At 36.6% G+C, this 19,529-nt stretch overlaps 2 long non-coding RNA genes across 2 annotated transcripts in view; one reads left to right on the plus strand and one right to left on the minus strand.

Annotated features, from left to right (window-relative positions):
- LOC307161648 overlaps positions 1-19,529 on the minus strand; it is a 360,858-nt gene that overhangs the window by 327,903 nt on the left and 13,426 nt on the right. The window lies entirely within an intron of this gene.
- On the plus strand, positions 3,857-8,962 carry LOC307162248. Its single transcript, XR_013821884.1, has 3 exons — positions 3,857-3,929; positions 8,415-8,521; positions 8,854-8,962. It is a non-coding gene; the product is annotated as an uncharacterized lncRNA (long non-coding RNA).

Here is a 19,529-nt window from a genome sequence, read left to right on the forward strand (position 1 = left end):
GAAAGGAAGATCAGGAAGTTGTTTGTTTTGCTTGTGGAAAGATGGGACACATGGCAAGACAGTGTCACTTTTCACACAAAAGAAAGATGAGCTATCATGGGTTGCTTAAGAAAATAGGCAATAGGGGTTATGCGCAACATACTTCCGGGTTCTACAAAACAGATATAACTACTTCCGGTCGTCAGCTACTGAGGTAAACACAGCGTAGGAATGGTGACCTTTTATAGCCGGTGTTTACAGGAGCTACCCATTCTATGCATTTCAGATGTACATCGTATTGCCAAACGGACTTCCAGAGCCCCGAGTACTCCGTTAAATAAAGGATTTAAGTTTTACGCCTCCTCATTTATTCATGATTATGAAGGTATGTAAGTTAGTATATGTAGCTTTTGCTAATGGCACCCGATGTAGAGTTAGCTAACTATCAGTAAGTTAGTTTAGACTTGCATGCTATCATAGTAGTTTAACCTCTTATATTTGCTTGCAGACTGTTAAAACAATCAAATGAAGACTGCATTTTATTTTTTTTATAATTTTTTTTTTTCCTGATACTAAGCATTCGTGACATTTTTATTAAAACAGAAATAAGAATTGTATTCTAAAAAAAAGCGCAAAATAAGTTACCTCAGAGATAACCTACCGCTGCAGATGCGTACGGTAATGCAAACCGGAAATGTTTATACCCGTTTTCCGGTTCGAGCGTTGGGCGTTCCGCATAACCCCTATTTAGAAACACAGTTGGCATTGTTGGAAGGAAATAAAGAAGTCATTCACACCTTGTCAAACATATCACTACATGAGCAACATGACTGTAGCTCAGTCACAAGCAAATGCTGATGCAAATTAGAATTAGTTTTATGATAGTAAAGGTTTACTATAAAAAGGGGGTGATTCTTTATGATTTATGAAACATGTTTTATTAGCATTGATATGTAGTTGTAATTTATAATAAATGTTTTAATGACATTATGTTTAGAAATACATTTTTATAAACATTACCGATATTTGATGTTTTGAGATGAAACTTCTGTGACTTTGATGTTTGAATGTGAAAAGATGCTTGTGGGGGAAAGAGGGGCAACCTCTTCTTTTGATTATAGTTTCAGATATAAGCATCGAGATGTTTGTCTGAAATGTGTAACCTCCTGGAGAAAGATGATCTGGTCGCTTGAAGGACGAGAAGGAAGTGGAGCCAGGGGGGTTTTCTCAAGAAAAAGAAAAGAATAGAGATTTCCAGACCTGCAAGATCCAGATGTCACGGGCCAAGCACAACCACCACTCCGGAGGAGCTACACCAAAGTACACCAAAGAGGCCAGACAACGACGTGATATAAAAGCTTGGTTCTTTTTATTGAATATAAAAACAACTTTAAGGAAATGTCACTGACACCGAACTCTTCATAGGGGCCGCCCATTGAGACAGGCCAAAAGAGTCTTCGATGGAGGGAGACTCAGGCCAGCTGGCAGTTGGTCATCTCCTTTTACAGAACAGCAGTGTGGGAGAACAAAGGGCGTTAGCTTTCCGGTAAGTGGCAGCGGGTGACTGGGTATCTCTACTTGTAGGACCACAGTGGGGAGTGGGGGGGGGAGTGGTGGGCAGACACAAGGAACTGCAGGTAGATGGCGGCAGACAGTGAGCTTTCTCTTTTCACAGGACAGCATCAGATAACTGAGTGTCACCTTTCTTTCACAGGGCAGCAGGGATTGGACCGTCTCTGCGTCCGCTGCCGTCCCACCGCTTTCGCCTCTCTTGCTCTCGTGACTCACACTTTGATCACGACCGCTCTGCCTCTTCCTTGCCTCTTCAAAACGCCGCTTTTTAAATCCCCCATTGGAGACACGCGCTCCAATGGCCGCTTGATTAGCCGCTGCAGCTGCCCCTTGTCAACGCGGTCGGCCATGACAGGCCGCCGGAACCGGCCTGGTGTCACACCGGAAGTCTCCCCCCAGGGCAACTCGTTCCGCTCCCAAAGTTCCTTCTATGTCACCCGGTGACACAGAACTCCAGGCCTAAAAGACCTAGAAACCCTGAGACCCACCATGGGATGGATGGAACTGATGAAGAGGCACAGACTCAAACAACACCAGTGACTGCTTCTTCTAGAAGGACTTGCGCTCCTAGTGAAAAAAAAAAAAAATGGACAATGAGAAGTGTGGGGAAATCTAGAATATACATTGATAGAATAGTATAATTGTTATAAGATAATTGTGAGTTAAAAGCTAGACCCCCCCCCCCCCCATGTAATAGTTTTTGTCATTTCAGTTATTTTATTAATAATGGTTATTTAATTATTCAGTACATGCATGTCAATTTGTAGTATACAGCAATGTGATGGGTGTCCAGTTGGTGGCAGTAAGCCAGAGGAAAACCCCCGGAAAAAACATAGAAGAGAAAAGAAAAGTTAGTTCACGCGAGGTTTAACGAGACGATGAGTATTGAGTTATGTTGTACTGTGTGGTACGGAGCTGTTGCGAATGACGCTGGCTGAATAAAAGAACCCAACCAAATCACACGCTTGTTCATTCCTTCAAGTGTGCTACAGAAGTGACACAAGAGATTTCAGAAACAAACCATTTCAGAGACTACGAACAGCAGTTTTTCCACATAGAGGGAAAACAAGTGGATAAAGAATGTCCACACTGAGAACATGGACACAAAACACAAAATGACACAGACACACAGACACAAGTCTCTTTGATAATTCTGCCCAATTGGATGGAGCTGTAACCAGTGTGCATGAGGTGTCGGCCCAAAGACGGGTAAGATTCTCCGGTGGCCAGAGGAGGACAACCTAAGGCAGGGCTTCACCACCACTGGGCGCCTGCCCACTAGGGAAGGGAGGTGTAATCTGTGAGAAGGAAGTGGATATGATGCTTCTTTTGGGCCAAGAGCATCAGAGAGGGGACTGTAAGAAATCGTAGTCTGCCTCTACCCAGATTCCACTCCTAAATATATTTTAGAATGAGCTCATCCCCAAAATGGCTTAATTATCATAGAGATTAAGGCAGTCAAGTTATATTGTTTCTTGACCATTTGGGTTGATCACATCCTGAGCAAATGGCAGTCAATTGTAGAATGGGACTGGGTGTGGGACACCGAGAACCTTCTCAGACAATGGGGTCTCAACTTCATTAACATACAGACCAGCTGTTACAACAAGAGCAACTTAATTTACATTAAGAGTTGTAAACTGTAACAGGATAAAATATTTAGAAGATGGTTTTGGATTTGGTTTTGGTTTGTAAGATTTGGATGTTCTGGGTTCATTCTGACGCCGGTGAGCCCAAGGTGCTTTGTGTACCTTGCCACTGCTATGCTGTAATAAACTTCATTTTTGAGATCTTCGACGTCCACATTATTTTTTCTTACAGTACTGTGAAAAAGTCCAATGTTCACAATATCTGAACATGAATTAGCTTTTCACCAATATTAACACAATATAATTTAACATGTGGAACGCACATTTTGTAATGATTTGTAAATCTTTAACAGAAATGCCCATTTCTCGTGTGGATACAGTTAATATATTTTACATTTATCACTACATCAAGTGTCAATAATTAGAATCAGACACAGATTAGTGGAACATTATTAAAGCGTAGTGCAGAATTTTATTTAGCCCTTAATGCATAATCATAATTTGATAAAAAAAATCTTAGTATTATATCACTGTATTTCTGGCTATTCACATTCTCCTTTCTATAACACTTGTGTCTTTTTTTAAATGGTTTTATATTGTGGAGTTTGGTTTGGTTTGCTGAGTGCTGATGCGGTTGCATGTGCATTAACTGTAAATGATGTTTAACGCATCTTTGTTTGGTGTTTCTGGAGTTAATTCAGGCTATAAAAGAACGCTGAGCAGCTCATGAACACCATCATCTCCTGATGAGCAGCGTCTTCAGTCTTCAGTCTGATTCCAGGTAAGATCGTGTCGTCTCATGTGGGAATTATTGTGTCATTGTGTTTCAGCCTTTATTCAAACGTTAGCACATGTTGTTCAGCTTGTTGAATCTCTAGTGTGCTTGATTATGTGTAGAAGAAATTAAAGAAATTAAGATGGAATTGTTTAAAGCAGGTTTGGAAGTTGCAGGGAATTATTTGAATTTTGAAAGATATTATGAACCTACAAATACACTTCCAGATACATATACACGCACACACTTACACAGAGGCCCGAAGCGCAGAAGACGGAAAGGAGGGAAGAATGCCCATATATGGGAAACGATGTCGACACCAGAAGCCCCCTCGACTGAGGCAATAGAAGGTTGGTGTCACATGCTTTAGTTCCTCTGGTAAAAACCCAAGAAACTGTATAGGAACAATGTAACCCAGTTCTGTATAAATATGACTGCTTTTTGACTGTTAGTTGTTGCATTTTTGATTTTGATGTCGTGTGCATCCCTGGGGAGAAATCAGCTCTCTTCTAGTTCAGTTTATTAACTGAAACTCTTTTTGCTTATATTGCTCTGCTGTATTATCTTAACTTGAATAGCTCAGATGAGGACAAGTTATTTTTTACATATATTGCTTGAACTGCTTTAAGGTAAATAGCCTGTGTAATTCTCCACTCATACAGGACTGCCCTGTTGAGATTGGATAAGCTGAAGTATTATAACCTGTAATCTCTTGATGATTTGCTACAAATATTAATCATTGTGTAACCAGTATTTTTATCGTTTGTTCAAATAAATTTTTACTTTATAAAGACAAACACTGTTCAGTTTTACTTCAGCTTACAAAGGCAGTTCTATAAGTAATAGTAAGAGCATTATAGTATATCTTGCGAGACCAAGGACAACGAAGGATCCAGGAGAGATTCTGCTAGAGGGTAAGTATGAGTTTGATCAATAGGCCTAGTTGTCTATGATTGTTATTGTTGGCGGTGGCGCTGAGTAAAACTGCTTCAAATGTCTGTGTGTTGTTAGCTATCGGCACGTAAGCACAGCAAGTAAACAACATGATCACGTATAGTTAATGTATCTATGGAGCATGCGATGTATGGTGTGTGTGTGTTTAAATACATTTGTTTAGCTGGCCACTGTAGGTGTCTGTTTGTTTATTGTAAAAACACTCCAAACAACAATACACAAAGAGTGTGAAAATATGTTGAAATAAATGAATTATTTCATAATAAACCTAGGGGCCGTTCACACAAAGCGTGCTTCTTCATTGAAATGCGCTACTCTTCCATTGTTTTTTTATGAAAATACTAGTCTGATGTGCAAAACTGTTCCGCTTGCTACTGCTAAGGTCACATACAATAATCCATAAACCAATTCATGTCCTCATAAACCACGAGTAAACACACACAAATGTTGCAAAACTCGCGCATGACATGGTGTTATAAAAACACTGCGCTCAAGTTAAAATCATTTCTACTTTTAAAAAGTAGTTTAAAAGTTTGTGTTTTTCCCCCAATTCACTGCCCATCTCACGTTTTTCTAAGCAAAAACGCGTTCTGTATGTATGCTCGTGATTCTTTAGCTCCGCCCACACGGCCCGCCTCCAGTCGCTCGTTTTTTTCCGGAAAGACTAGGTACAGCCTATCTTTCTTTTATAAATATAATAAAACTAAAGACTTTTTGGAGATATGAAGGATGCAATACTACTCTATAGGTACTCAAGATTAACATGAGATTGACTGAAACTGAGTGTTTCACCCCCCCTTTAAATTATACTGTACTAAGTGTGTATTAAATGTATTATTTTGAAACAACAGTATATTAAGTGTATTTCAAGATATGCTTAAGATCAATTTTAAGTTATTTGCAATATATTAATATATTAAATTGTGCTAAAATGGAACCACTTCAAGTACATTTAGTGCATTTAAGTGTATTTCTTTACAGTTCATTTAAAATATACTTTCATATTTCTTAAACTACAGTTATATATTTGAAGCTAAATTTTAATGTACTTCAAGAACATTTTAATAGCATTTCAGCTCATTAGAAATATATTAGCATTACACTAATAGTTTATTATAAAGCTGTTTTAATCCGTATTCAAAATGATATATTAAAAGTGCAAAAATAATTAAAGCTCCAATATGTAGGAATTTTGTAATAAAATTTCCGAAAATAACTTGCCCAGTGTGATATATTTCCTCCAGTTGTGTACTTACAATATCTCAAAAGTCTCCAAAGATTTTTTATTTCAGAGAAATTCCAATTTTAAATAACTGGCCGTCCCGGAAACGAAATGTCGCGCCTCAGTGACGCAATGTCCGCTCTATCACGACCATGTGATCGGATATTCCACTACACCGGATTTTTTTTTTTTTTTTTTTTTTTTTACAACAACTTTATTGAGTTTTTTTTCTTATCACAATAAACAATAAAGACGCCTGACAAAGAATAAAAAAAAGAATAAAATAAAAAATATGACCCACCACACCGGAATATCGCATGGTCAAATGCGGAAGTGGTGGTTAAAGCGTTATAGCCATAGACTGTATGGTTATAGCTGTTATGGATCACGAACTCTTTGGCGAGTATTGAAGTGCCAACAAAACGAAAGCGTCCATATTCGGATACACGCGGAGTCGCGGACTGTGTGACAAACGGAGGAATAAAACCCGGATAAATATCGGCCAGGCGTTTTCGAGATGGAGAGAGCTGCGCGACAATCTTGGACTTGACAGAGACTCTGCTCTCGCGAGTGTATTGATAGACAGGTAAGACATGCAACTGTCAATAATAGCACTTATAAACAAAGTTATATTGCTCTTTGTACTTTGGTAAGGATTTTTATCACGTGTGGTGACCGAGATTATGGCAGTACAATTAAATACAATCGGATATGATGTTAAAAAAATATATTTAGTCATTACTTGCAAATGTTCGTTTAAATTTACTTTTAGATATTGGTTTGAACACGTTAAACAACACGGCATTAACCAAAAACGTAAAACTACACAACATTAACCAAACAAATCATTTGACAAATAGCTGTATGTTGTAACGGGATAATATAGCGTAACATTTCATGTTCCTTGCAGTTCATTAATTATGATGACATAAAATAATACGATCAGACATACAGGTAATACAAAAACGAATAAATTACCTCATCCGTGATCATGATTCATTAATTCCATGTAGATACATCGCTAGATGGTGAAAACGCATTAAAAACGACATCTCCCATCGTCACCTCCTTCATAGCGTCATCAAGCTTCGCCTTTGTTATTGTTGGAAACTGCGCCCTCTTGTGGTCAAATACCAAAGTCACATACTGGAGCTTTAAATATAAATGTGAAGCCACACACTTTGAAATCAAGAAAACTTTAATATACTATCTTGCTGTGTACATTGCAAATAAATACCTAGAGTACATTAAAAGTACAGCAGCAGATATAATCTCTTGAACAAAATACATAATAAAGATCAGTGAAATGCTATGGCAGAGCTATATTATACACTTTTGTAGAACATTTCAGTTATACCTGTATTACCGAAGAGTGCACTATGAATATTACATCACTCAATAAATAATCCATATGAGTTTGATCATCATTCTCAATATGATTTGGATGAAGTCTGACATAAACATGATTTTCTCAGCTTTTTGCTCAAAATGTTTATTTTTTATTTATTTTTTATTAAACTTTCCCACTTTCAAGTGTTGTTAAAAAGAAAAACTTTCTTTTAATATATTACATGTTCTGATATTCATACAACAAAATATTCTGTGGGCCGTGAAGCTTTAGTGAAAATGAGCAAAAACACTTGCGGGGAAAGAGTTAAAAACGCTGAGTGAACTTTAAAAATGAGAGCATCTGTCACAGTGTTGGGTTTGTGTTCCTCGGGTGTCCAGTAGATGTCCTCCTTCCCCGGTGTCACTTACACCATGAACTACGTTTCCCATCATCCTGTCTGGCTATCACGATCATTGCACTCAGGTGTTCCCCGTCATCATTGCACTCAGCTGTTTCCCCTCACCTTGTTAGTGTCTGTGTATATATATCCTGTTTGTGTCAGTGTTTGTCACTGAGTCCTTGTATGTATCACACCATTTCCTTAGTCGGTTCTTGTCTGTGGCTTGTTTTGTTCTTTTTGGATTGCTTCTTTGGATTTTGACCTCTGCATGGACTGGATATTGATGTAACGGATTTCCCTTAATAAACACATATTGCATTTGGATCTAAATTACCTCTGTTCTTGTGTGGATCGTGACAGCATCAGATATAAAGCGTTTTCAGATTACTTTAGTCGTCGTAGTTGAGCCGAACCGTTTGTGAAAGTTAGACTGGTTTTTCACTCAAACCACCATTGTTAGTTAATTGTGTCTTTAAGGTAATTACAGTTGCACACGTTGGATCAAATAGTTTGTCTGTAATCTCAGGCATTTCCTACATTAGATCCACAAGCTTTAAGATGTGTGTTTTACAGTGTGTGCAGTGAATGAAGAGCTCTTTAAACACGGCAGTGGAAACTTGTGAAACATCTGTCAGTCTGTGTGTTGCTCCACAAACTTCTGCTTTGACCTGCAGACGAAACACACAATCCTGTCAGTAACGTAAGTTCTTCAAGATTTATTCCTAGTTTAATAAACCATTGTACACTTGCAGCTGTGCTGGACTGAATATTCAGAACAACAGCATTCTTGCTTCTGTGATATTGTTCAAATGGAGGATTTCCAAACTTTAATCTTACATTTCACGTATTTCAAGCTTTCTAGCATTACACACATCTCCTCTAAAGAACATGTAAAGCAAACTGAGGACACTTTATTTCAACAATCACACAGAAAACAAGTTATGTCATATATTTTTCCCCAATGTTTTTAATAAAGTAGTAAATAGTAAATGAATGCATGTTTTTTAAACTAATGACTGGTTTGTTATTTAGTGTCGCCTGTCAAGATTTCATGAAACAATGGCAGAACAAAACGCCAGCAGCAACGGATCAAGTGAAGATTATTATATCAATGGATCAAGTGGAGTAGATTATGACGATCAGATGAGGGAAGTTTTCTGGAATCTTCATTCTGCAGAACCATTAATTATCAGTATAATTGCAGCCATTGAGATTCCAATCATGATCTTAACTCTGTTTGCGTTGTGTGCTCTTATCAAATCTCATCGCTCCACTCCAGTGTTTGTTATTCATTTGATTCTTTCAGATCTCATTCAGATCATTTGTAGATTAACGGCCACATTCACATGGTCATGGGATGCCTATATTGCATATTGGTATAGTTTGATTGTGGGTGTGTATTTTATGGCATGTGTTGCTTTTGAACGATATCTTCTGGTTTCTCATCCTATCTGGTACAGATCTCATCATTCACTAAAAGTCTGCTGTGTCGTTTCTGTGATCATCTGGTTTGTTCCTCTGATCTTTGCAGACGTTAATTCTTTTCTGCTGTTTAGCCCTCTGCCTCGATCGATCGGCTGTTTAATCCCCTACCCGATAATCATTCTGTGTTTTGTTGGCACTTGTCGCGGTCTTTCACGCGCAATATCACTTACTTCTCTAAAGCGCAAGAAAATTTTGGGCAGTTTGTTCCTGGTGCTTCTGACTTACACTTTTCTCATTCTCCCCTACATAATCCTGACTTTTATATATACATTTAGTTACAACAATAGACAGATAGAGTTTAGTTACAGCTATACACTGTTTTATATATTTTGGCGTTGTTCTAGTTATCTCATGTTTCTGAACCCACTGGCTGACTGTGTATTGTACATGTTCTTGAGGCCTGATGTTGGAGGGTTAATGAAGTCTGTTCACTGCTGTTGTAGAACTGACACACATTAGAGTTCGACACACAGCCGGGACGAACACTCTCGAGACAGTAGTGCAGCGTTTGCCTCCTGTGTTTCAATGCAAAAGCCTGCGTCTCATTCAGAGACCGCCTGCAGTTCAGTTTAAACATCTGCACTCAATAAATGAAGTCAATGTCATTCTTTTCACTGCACACACCCTTCCTTTCTGTGACATTTAGGCTTATTAGAGATAACTCTTGACTCATAAAACTCCATTAAACACATACGGTAAACAGAGTTTTATTAAAGATGTATTGATGTGCCGTTGATGCTTCTGCTGACGTTCTGTATCAGCAGGACTTTATCATACGATGGAGAGGAGGGTTGTATAAAGCACGGTTTATTCTCATTAATTCCCCCGATAGACTGACAGATCAACAACATCAAGTAGTTTAATGTCATAGTCTTGCTTGTGTTCCTAATGCATGTACATTATACTCTTTTACCAAATAACTACTATTCACGCTATTATTCACAGCACTTGAATATTGTTAGTTTAACTTCTATTGTTCTCCTCATTTGTAAATCGCTTTGGATTAAAGCGTCTGCTAAATGATTCAATGTAAATGTATTAAAAAGATGGTTCACTCAAAAATGATAATTGACATAATGTACATATGCCCTCATGTCGACCAAAAGCTGGATAACTTTCTTTCTTCTGTGGAACATAAAAGACAATATTTAGAGATTTCTTTCCCTTGTGAAAAAAAAAAGCACTTTAGTGTACTTTTATAAAGTGTACTTATTAAACAAATAATATACTTTAAATGTATACACTTACTGTAAGTGTGACTTAAATGCAATGTTTTCGGTGCACTGAATGCACGCCCAGGTGAAAAAGACGTTGTATTAAATGTATTAAAAATATACTTGAAATACAAATAGTATGTATATAATACATTTGTATTACCAACATGCTTATTTGAAGTGCATTAAAAATACATTGAATTGCATTTTAATATATTTCTAAAAAGTATACTAGAAGTACATTGGTCATAAATATATGGGTCAATGACGTGACGCCTAAATTTTCTGTCCGATTGCATTTTTTCAGGCAAAAATGGGTTTAAATGCCTAAAAAGATACTGCATATTTGTAGTACCTCTCCCATGCATGTACTCACTTTAACTTTTCAAAAACATTTACTTATTTGTTTTTTGTTTTTTATTTAAAGTGTCAAAACATCATGTGGTGCGACCGTCCGGCCATAACTTCTGTTTTGAAAACATCTTTGAAATTACTCTGAATTTATTCAAATTTATATTCTGCACTATTTCCGTCCAAGAACAAAAAGCTTGAGTGGGAGCTGTCGCGGCGAACGCCCCTTCTCGTTAGCGATCAGGCGGAACGAATTATCACTCACCTGTGTGCACTCGAGCAGAAAAAGACGCACGCATTTCCTTATCAAGGTGTCAGCTAGAACCATAGACAGTATAAGAAGTGGACAGAGCCATCTCATTGGATCTCAATTGAGACAAGTGAAGCCCATTTTTAGCGATTTCTTAGCACTTCCTTTCCTGATGCGCAGACTCAAACTAGATGTGACGTGAGCAACCCCGTCTGTCTTCTAGTGGCTGTGCCAAGAGAAATCTGAATCATTCCCTTCCGAATCTTGCAGAGACGGAGAGTGTGAGTAGGAGGTGTCCATGAGCTAGGAGCAGGAGAAACTTTTGCTAGGTATTCTGATTAATTATATTGTCATTTTGCCTCCACGCTAACCCCCCGAATGGGAGTCAATGGGATGCTAACAGCAGGTGAAGTTCTGCTACAAGATGGTGGCACGCGGTCGGCTTCAACTTCCGGTCGACTTCCTTCCCGCTTGGGCTAGAACCGGTGTAGCAGTCGATTCTGTTCCCTACCGAAATTCCTGTTCCCCCTGAACGAGCCGTGTCTGCTGACATTGCATGCATCAAAGCCTTAATAAACCTTAATAAATCAAAGCCTTAATAAACATTACATTGAAATCTGTAATAACGTTTTAAATTAGAAAATAAATAATCTGGATTGAATTGACAGATGGGGGAAAACTCTAATAAAAATAAAAACAATAAAAAACCTGCTTAAATTTCGGGAAAAAATACAATTCTTTTTTAACCTTTTGGCTTCCCGTAGCCTACATCCTGTTGTGCTTCTTGCTCATATTCAGTTCTGATGGTACGCATGGTAACTCAGCAACTACGCATGATTTGTAGTATGATTGTGTAAAGGGAACAGGAATTCCGATAGGGAACAGAATCGACTGCTTCACCGGCAACAACGGCAGTACAGCGCGAGAAAGGAAAGCGGCATTCTCATCAAACCTTCGTGAAGCTGTGCGCAATCTGGTACAAATTCAAAAGACTGAACAGACAGCCGGTAAGATCGCCGCGTTAATCAGACTTTGTTGCGACTGTCACTTGTTGATTGTTGCACGCTGATGAGGCGTTGATATGCGGGCGGGAGATGACACTTGTGTTTGTGCGCTGTAGTATCTGTGTGCTGTAAATATTCACGTGGTAGTTTACGGAATGTATTGTGTAAATAGTGGTTGATCAATTTTGCAGTTTGTTTAATTTAGTGATTTAATTCTGATATGTGTTCTGATATGTGGGATACTGTTATACTGAATTGGTTGTTTGTAAAGACATGGTTTAAGAGCGTGCATGGTCCTACTTTCATATAACATTTGTCTAAAATGGAAATCAAGAATATTTAAGTGCTAAAAATTGTAGATTGTAGTTCAATGGGAGTGAATATGTATTGTAAATATTTATATGGGTAAAAAATGTGTTAAACTCACTGCTTGACTATTTAATTGTTGAGCGATTTATTTTGTTTGGTTATTCATGTAATTTATTGTGCCTCCCGTAGTTTAAATTGTAATTTAATATCTGTGATGAATTCAAACTCAAATAATTCATTTAGAAATCTGTTTATTTATATATACATATGTGTTTAGAGTCAACTTCTGATAATTAATCATTTTGAGCCCTGTGTGTCTGTTTTTACAAAAAATGTGCAAATTGGTAAATCGTTGGTGTTTTCTGGTTTTAAGGTTTTTCACTTGTAAATATTTGGGCTGCAAAAAGTGAAGACAAATAAAAGGACAAAGATGCAACAGAGGCCTGGTTATTGAGTGAAACCCAGTTTAATTGTTCCTGATTGGAGTTTTGTTTATTGTTTATTGTATTACACTGTATTATGTTTTTCAAGACCATGTCAAATGACTTTATTTTGATTTGACGCTAAAATGCTACTGATGTTTATTGTCATCTTCTAACCATCTATCCAGTATATTGTCTCTATTGTTTTGTGGTGCAAACGAGCCCCATTCAGTCTCAGTCTCCCCCTGCACACATTCACACCTCTCCAGCCTGGTTATGGCTCTAAATATGCATTTCTTTTGTCTGCATTATAGTTACTAACGACTGGCTATTCACAGGCTATTCATAGGGTTTCAGTCCCTAATTTCTTTTCTCAAAGTTCACCTCACATTTTAAACTGTATCAAATGCATTTCTTGAATAAAGAAACATTTCAGTAAGCATTCAAAAAATCATAAAAATATAACTTCTAGGTGGCAGGTGCACCTAGGGCTAGCTAGCATGTTAGCTTAGCACACCATCAATACACGACAATTTATGAGATTAAAACCATGTTTGTGCTCCAAACTTACTTTATAACGCAAGTCGAGTATTTTAAATAATCTTCTGTGATCTAATTTGGCTTCAGATAAAAAAATCAGACAGAAAATATACTATTGGTATTTCTGCGCAATGATAGTCTATATAGATTAGCATTACATTATAAATATAATCTATTATTATGAAAATACCTGGCATGGCTTGAAAAACACAGGTAACTCAAATATCATTGCAATCATGTTTATTGTCTTCAAAACATCTTTATCTGCATGTTACAGCGCGATCTCTGTAGCTTTGTGTGTATCAGTGACGTCCTGGAATGTCACATGATCATGGCTCTTCTTCATGTTCCATATATGGACTATTATTGTGCATATAGCGCCCTCAGGCTATTGGTATGAATTGAAAACACAGTATCAGAGTATCCAAACGCTCATAAAGATTACATCGACGCATTTGGGTATAAATTCAATAAATATTATTCCTGTCTATAGAAATATGATGTAAATCTATGAGAATCTATCAATATTTCTCCAAATCTGCACATTTTTGAGCTAAAGCCCTGAGGGACGTTGTTTTGTGTATCGCTGTCATGACGACAGCACAGAGTTTTTTATGAATGAAAGCGGCTGACGCGCATAATTCATATTAAAGGTATCAACTCATTTTTTTCATTTCATAACTCCTGACACAAATTAAGACATAACTGTCACTATGAGTTTCTCAGAATACAATAGTGGTCAAATACTGAAACTTGAGTCTTATATCTTTTTAATGATGTATAGTTTGTCAAGGTATAACATTAAATCTGATAGTAATTTTGAATTAAATAAATAAAAAACGCTTCAGTGCGCGGGTGCACTGGCAACGGTTAACAGGTACATTATGGAAGTACATTATGGAAGTGTACTAAGTGCACTTAAATAAAATGTATTTAAGTGACCTTTTTTTTTACCTGGGTTTAATTGACTTAGAACAACATAATGATATTGAAAGTATTCTGTTCACAGTTGTAAATTACAACAAAACATTACTGTTATGCTAAGACTCCTCTCATAAATTACATTTTATTGTCAAATATTGTCAAATATAAAACGGACAAAAATGTCAACAATATGTTCTTGATTATAATGTATAAGAAAATGTATTGGAAAAATACATTTCAAGTGCATTAATGCACAATATTATAGACTAAACACATTTAAAATACATTAACAAATTCTTTTTGGACAACACACCTGAGTTGAAATTAAAATCAATTATTTTCCATGTTTTCCATTAAAGTTCTTATTTTATTTAGTATATTAGTCAATACATCAAAATAAATTTCCTTTAATAACTTATAACTTTAACTTTAATAACTTTAAAGGAGAACTCGGCAACTCTAGCGAACTCTAGTCACTTCTTCGCTGATTTTCCCTTTTGTTGTCGCATGTTTTCCCCACGAGCTCCCCCTACAGCTGTGGGGGGGCGTATATTTCACAACACGGTCGTAAAAAACTCACTTGCGGCGGCCTCCTCCCCCTCTCTACCGCTGCTCATGTGCGTTTGTTTTGATCGGAGCAAGCCAACTGTATCGTGTGGAGCTATGTCTACCGAGGTGGGTAATCTGGTAATACATCATACATGCGTGTGTGTTTATGTCGAATTGCCGTAAAGCAATTCGTGTTTCGCGCTCGTTCTCGTTCTCGCTTCTCACGTGACTTCCAATTTCTATCTTGCCGGGACGGTAGTCCCCAAGTTGCAAGGTTGGTTTTCCGCCTGGGAACGCTGGGGGGAGCGGGGAAAGTCACCAATATCACCAGAACAGGTTGTTTAACCATCCAAATGATTTCTAGACAGTTTTATTAAGTTAAAAAAGTTACCAAGTTCTGCTTTAAAACACTATAAAATCATAATTATTTAAAATGTTTAAGTAAAACTTAAGTAGACATTATTAAAAAGTGCATTTTTTAAAACATGCACTTAAGTGTGTTTAGAAATATTATCATGAAATTGTACTTTCTTTAAATAAAATTAATTAGACATTATTATAATGTGCATTTTAAAAAAGTACACTTAAGTGTGTTTAGAAATATTGTGAGGAAAGTGTACTTTCTTAAAGTAAAGCTTAATTAGACATTATTACAAAGTGCATTTGTAAAAAGTGCACTTAAGTGTGTTAAAAATATTGTCATTAAAGTGTATTCCATTTAAGTACACTTAAGTGGTCTTTAATTTTAATTATATTATCTGCAAGTGCACTTTTTAAAAAGTATACTTTTATTATTTTAAGCACACAAAAAGTACGCTTTCAATACAATTAAGCACAAGGGTTGTCCATACATTAGAAGTCAGTGGACAGTTTCGGGTGAACTATCCCTAAAAAGACTTGATTTAAAGTGCACAGAATATATTAGAAGAGTACTAAGTTTATATACAAATATTAACCAGAGCTTGCATGGAAATCAGAAGAGAGTTATTTGTAATATTGTTGTCTTTATAGAAGTGTTTCATATCGAGTCAGAGACTGTCCTGTATTCTCTCTCTTCTATCATTAATATAATTAAAGAGCTCTCAGTTCTCCTGTATGTGTTTCTGTCTGTGATTATTTGACAAATAACAGCTGAGTTGAACTGAGAAGGTCCACTTCCAAAAGAGAGAATCCACTTGCTCGAATGACTTTAATGCAGAGACTCCACATGGAAAGAGCTCTCGCTCCGCTACAGTATAAGCATTATTCCGCCTCTCCCACTGTTAATAAAATGTTAACAATTATCATACAGTTTTACAAATGTTTGGTATCCAACTGTCTCTGGTAACATTTTTCATATGCTGGGTAAGATTAATGGTATAAGTTATCATCATCTCATGCATATATTTTGTAACTATTTTTTATTTTATTTTTGTGATCAATTATTTATTTATTTTCTTACAATCATTATACACATTGGAGAGGAAACACCTCCACAAGAGAAAGAAAAAAACCTTAGGCTGATTACATCATCATTAAAAAATATAACAGGCACAGTAAAGTTTTGCTTATTCTGGTACCTGTTTCTCTTCTTCTCCCCATTTCCTACCCAGCCCGAACCCCCCCTCCAACCCCCTAACAAGATTCGCTCAAGGTAATGAACAGTTAACAAAAAAAAGAAAAAAAAAAAAGAAAAAAGGGGAAACACACACACACACACACACACACACACCTCTCGACCCTTTCCCACTGCCACCCGTCCATCCTTCCTCCATCATTATGATATCCACAGATATCCGCATAACATCATAGAACACAGAACAGGACATTAAGCATTATGTATATTAGATAAATATCTCATACTTGAAAGTATCAAGCACATCCTGACTTCTTCCTTCAAGTTATAAAATCCACAGAGGTCAATACAATATTCTAGGTAGTAATAACATAAAACTGAATAAAGAGTATGTACAACATAGAGCTAAGACATTTAAACATTACACATTGTATACATTAGATGCACATTCCAAAAAAAAAACTGCATATGTGTATGACAAATCAAGATGTAACCAATAAAAAAGAGAAAAAGTCTGACCAAATCTACATCATTTCATTTATTTTCTCTAATAGCTCTGACCAACAGTCAATATTAGAGGTTTTGGCATAATGTAAACGTGCTGTAGAGAGCTCTAGCTGAACAATATCCCGGTAAGAAGAGAGCCATTTACTTACTAACAATGTATGTGGTGGTTTCCAGCGACAAACTATCATTCTTTTGGCAGCTGTCAAACCAGCCAGAAGAAGAAGACGCCTATTGTTAATAGTTAGCTTTAGAGACGATGTACCATTGAGCAGAAGCAAGCATGGTGAAGGAGGGATGGGTCCTTTGATAATACTAGACATGATGGATGAAACACTATGCCAAAATCTATTGACCTCTGGACACTGCCACACCATATGGTAAAAAGTAGCAATGGTATTGTCTGGACAAAAATCACAGTATGGGTTGTTTCTGAGTTTAATTTGCTGTAATCTTCGCGGGGTTAAGTAAGACCTATGGATTAATCTCTAATGTATCATTTGATGATCAGGGTTTCTAGACGATAAGGATATGTTTGACCAAACCGTGCACCAGTCTGGGTCCTGGGAGATGTTAATATCTGTCTTCCAGAGTCTGATAAAAGATAAGGGCTTATATGAAGCTTTAGTTATAAACTTATATAACTCTGAGACAATACCATTAATTTTACCCTTAGTATCAAAGATTACATGAAGGGGATGATTCCCCAACTCGATACCCCAAGGAACGCCCTGAGCGCGCATTGCTGTGCGTAACTGTAAATAAAAATAAAAAGTGCCCGATAAATTATACGCTCTCTCTAGGTCATGGAATGCACGGAGACCCTGTTCCCCTATGATGTCCTTGAGGACGCAGACCCCTCTATTGCTCCACTGAGGGAACATAATTGGTTTCTTCTCAATTAAAAGTGAGTGATTGTTGAAGATAGGGGATTGAGCGAAGAATGTGTTGACAAATCGGTGGACTTTATGCCATACCGTTAAAAGATAAGAGATTATTGGTCCAAAATCGCATTTAACTATACTATGGGGTATATTAGAATATACCAGACTAGACAAACAATATGGATATGTTAAACGTTCTTCAATGGGACACCATGAGTAGTAATAGGATATACCATGTGTCAAAATTTGATTGATGGCTTCCGGTCGTCATTGCCCTTCCGGTTGTCCTTCCGGCCTGTATTGCCCTATTGACCCTACCTATCCCTCGATCATGTGGTTTTGACAGGTTGACCTTCCGGTGTCCATCCGGCATATGCTGTTATGGTTTGTCCTATTGACCTTGCTTTGATCATGTGTTTTTGACAGAAGCTTTTGCCCTATTTGAACCTTTTTAGCCCTAGATCATGTGGTTTTGACAGAAAGTTTGAAGGCGCTGTTATATAGATGTGCCAGCATCTCCTCCGCATTCCAGAACACATTGTGGACCCCTTTGGAAAAGTGAGAAGAAAAAGACTGTTTTTCCTGAATGCCTCATTAGCCAGAGTAGTGTGCCTGTGTGTGTGTGTGTGTGTGTGTGTGTGTGTGTGTGTGTGTGTGTGTGTGTGTGTGTGTGTGTGTGTGTGTGTGTTTGCGCGTCCTCTGACATGATCCCCTCCACATTCCTGAGGTAACAGTGAAAGTGAGAAAAATAGAGTTGCCCTAATCATGTTTTATATTTCACACAAATAATATACAATAATATCTTACTAAAAATCTACTGAAATCATTTAATTCAGTTTTAGATAGACAAAAGAATAAAAAATCATATTACATAAACATTCCGTTCTTTAGGCCTATAAGTATATAAAATAAAATAGTTATCTTGCTAATTTAACTAAAGTTGAAAACCATTCAGTTCTTTATAAAAGTATATAATGAAATGCTTATAAAATAAATATCTTATTGATCCAATTGTTTTTGATAAACAAAAGAATAAAAATCATATTACATAAAACATTCCGTTCTTTATAAGGGTATCAATTAAAATGGTTATCTTGCTAATTTAACTAAAGTTGAAAAACATTCTGTTCTTTAAAAGTAGCCTATATATATATATATATATATATATATATATATATATATATATATATATATATATAAAATCTACTGAAATTTCAGTTTTAGATAAAAATAAAATTCATCTAAGTCTGATGACTGAAGATTTCATGAAGCACCAGCCAAATGGTATGTGTGTGTGTGTGTGTGTGTGTGTGTGTGTGTGCGCACACATGTGTCTGTGACAGGTTCCGGTAAATTAGCGGGCCGCCATCTTTCTGAATTTATTTCAAAACATAATCGTAAAAGTTTAAATATGATCTTTTAAAATTAAAATTAAAATTGTTTATTATTAAACAATGTCTGTTTAAAAACTTTAGATGGTTGAAAAACTGTACTTAGTCGTCTTAAATCTCATTTATTTGAAAAGATTCAATCAGCATTTTTTGTTCATGCGGGGTTTCAATTTTTATGGTGGGGCTTTCCATAGCCATAATGATTTTTGTACCGTACATTTTACATTTTCAAAATGAAATAAATAAATAAATCATTTAATATCATTTTGCGCACACACACGGTTCTAAAAAAATGAACTAATCTCTATTTTAAATTAAATTATTAT

The sequence above is a fragment of the Squalius cephalus genome (genome assembly GCF_949319135.1).
Source record: "Squalius cephalus genome assembly, chromosome: 7".
Classification (NCBI taxonomy): domain Eukaryota; kingdom Metazoa; phylum Chordata; class Actinopteri; order Cypriniformes; family Leuciscidae; genus Squalius; species Squalius cephalus.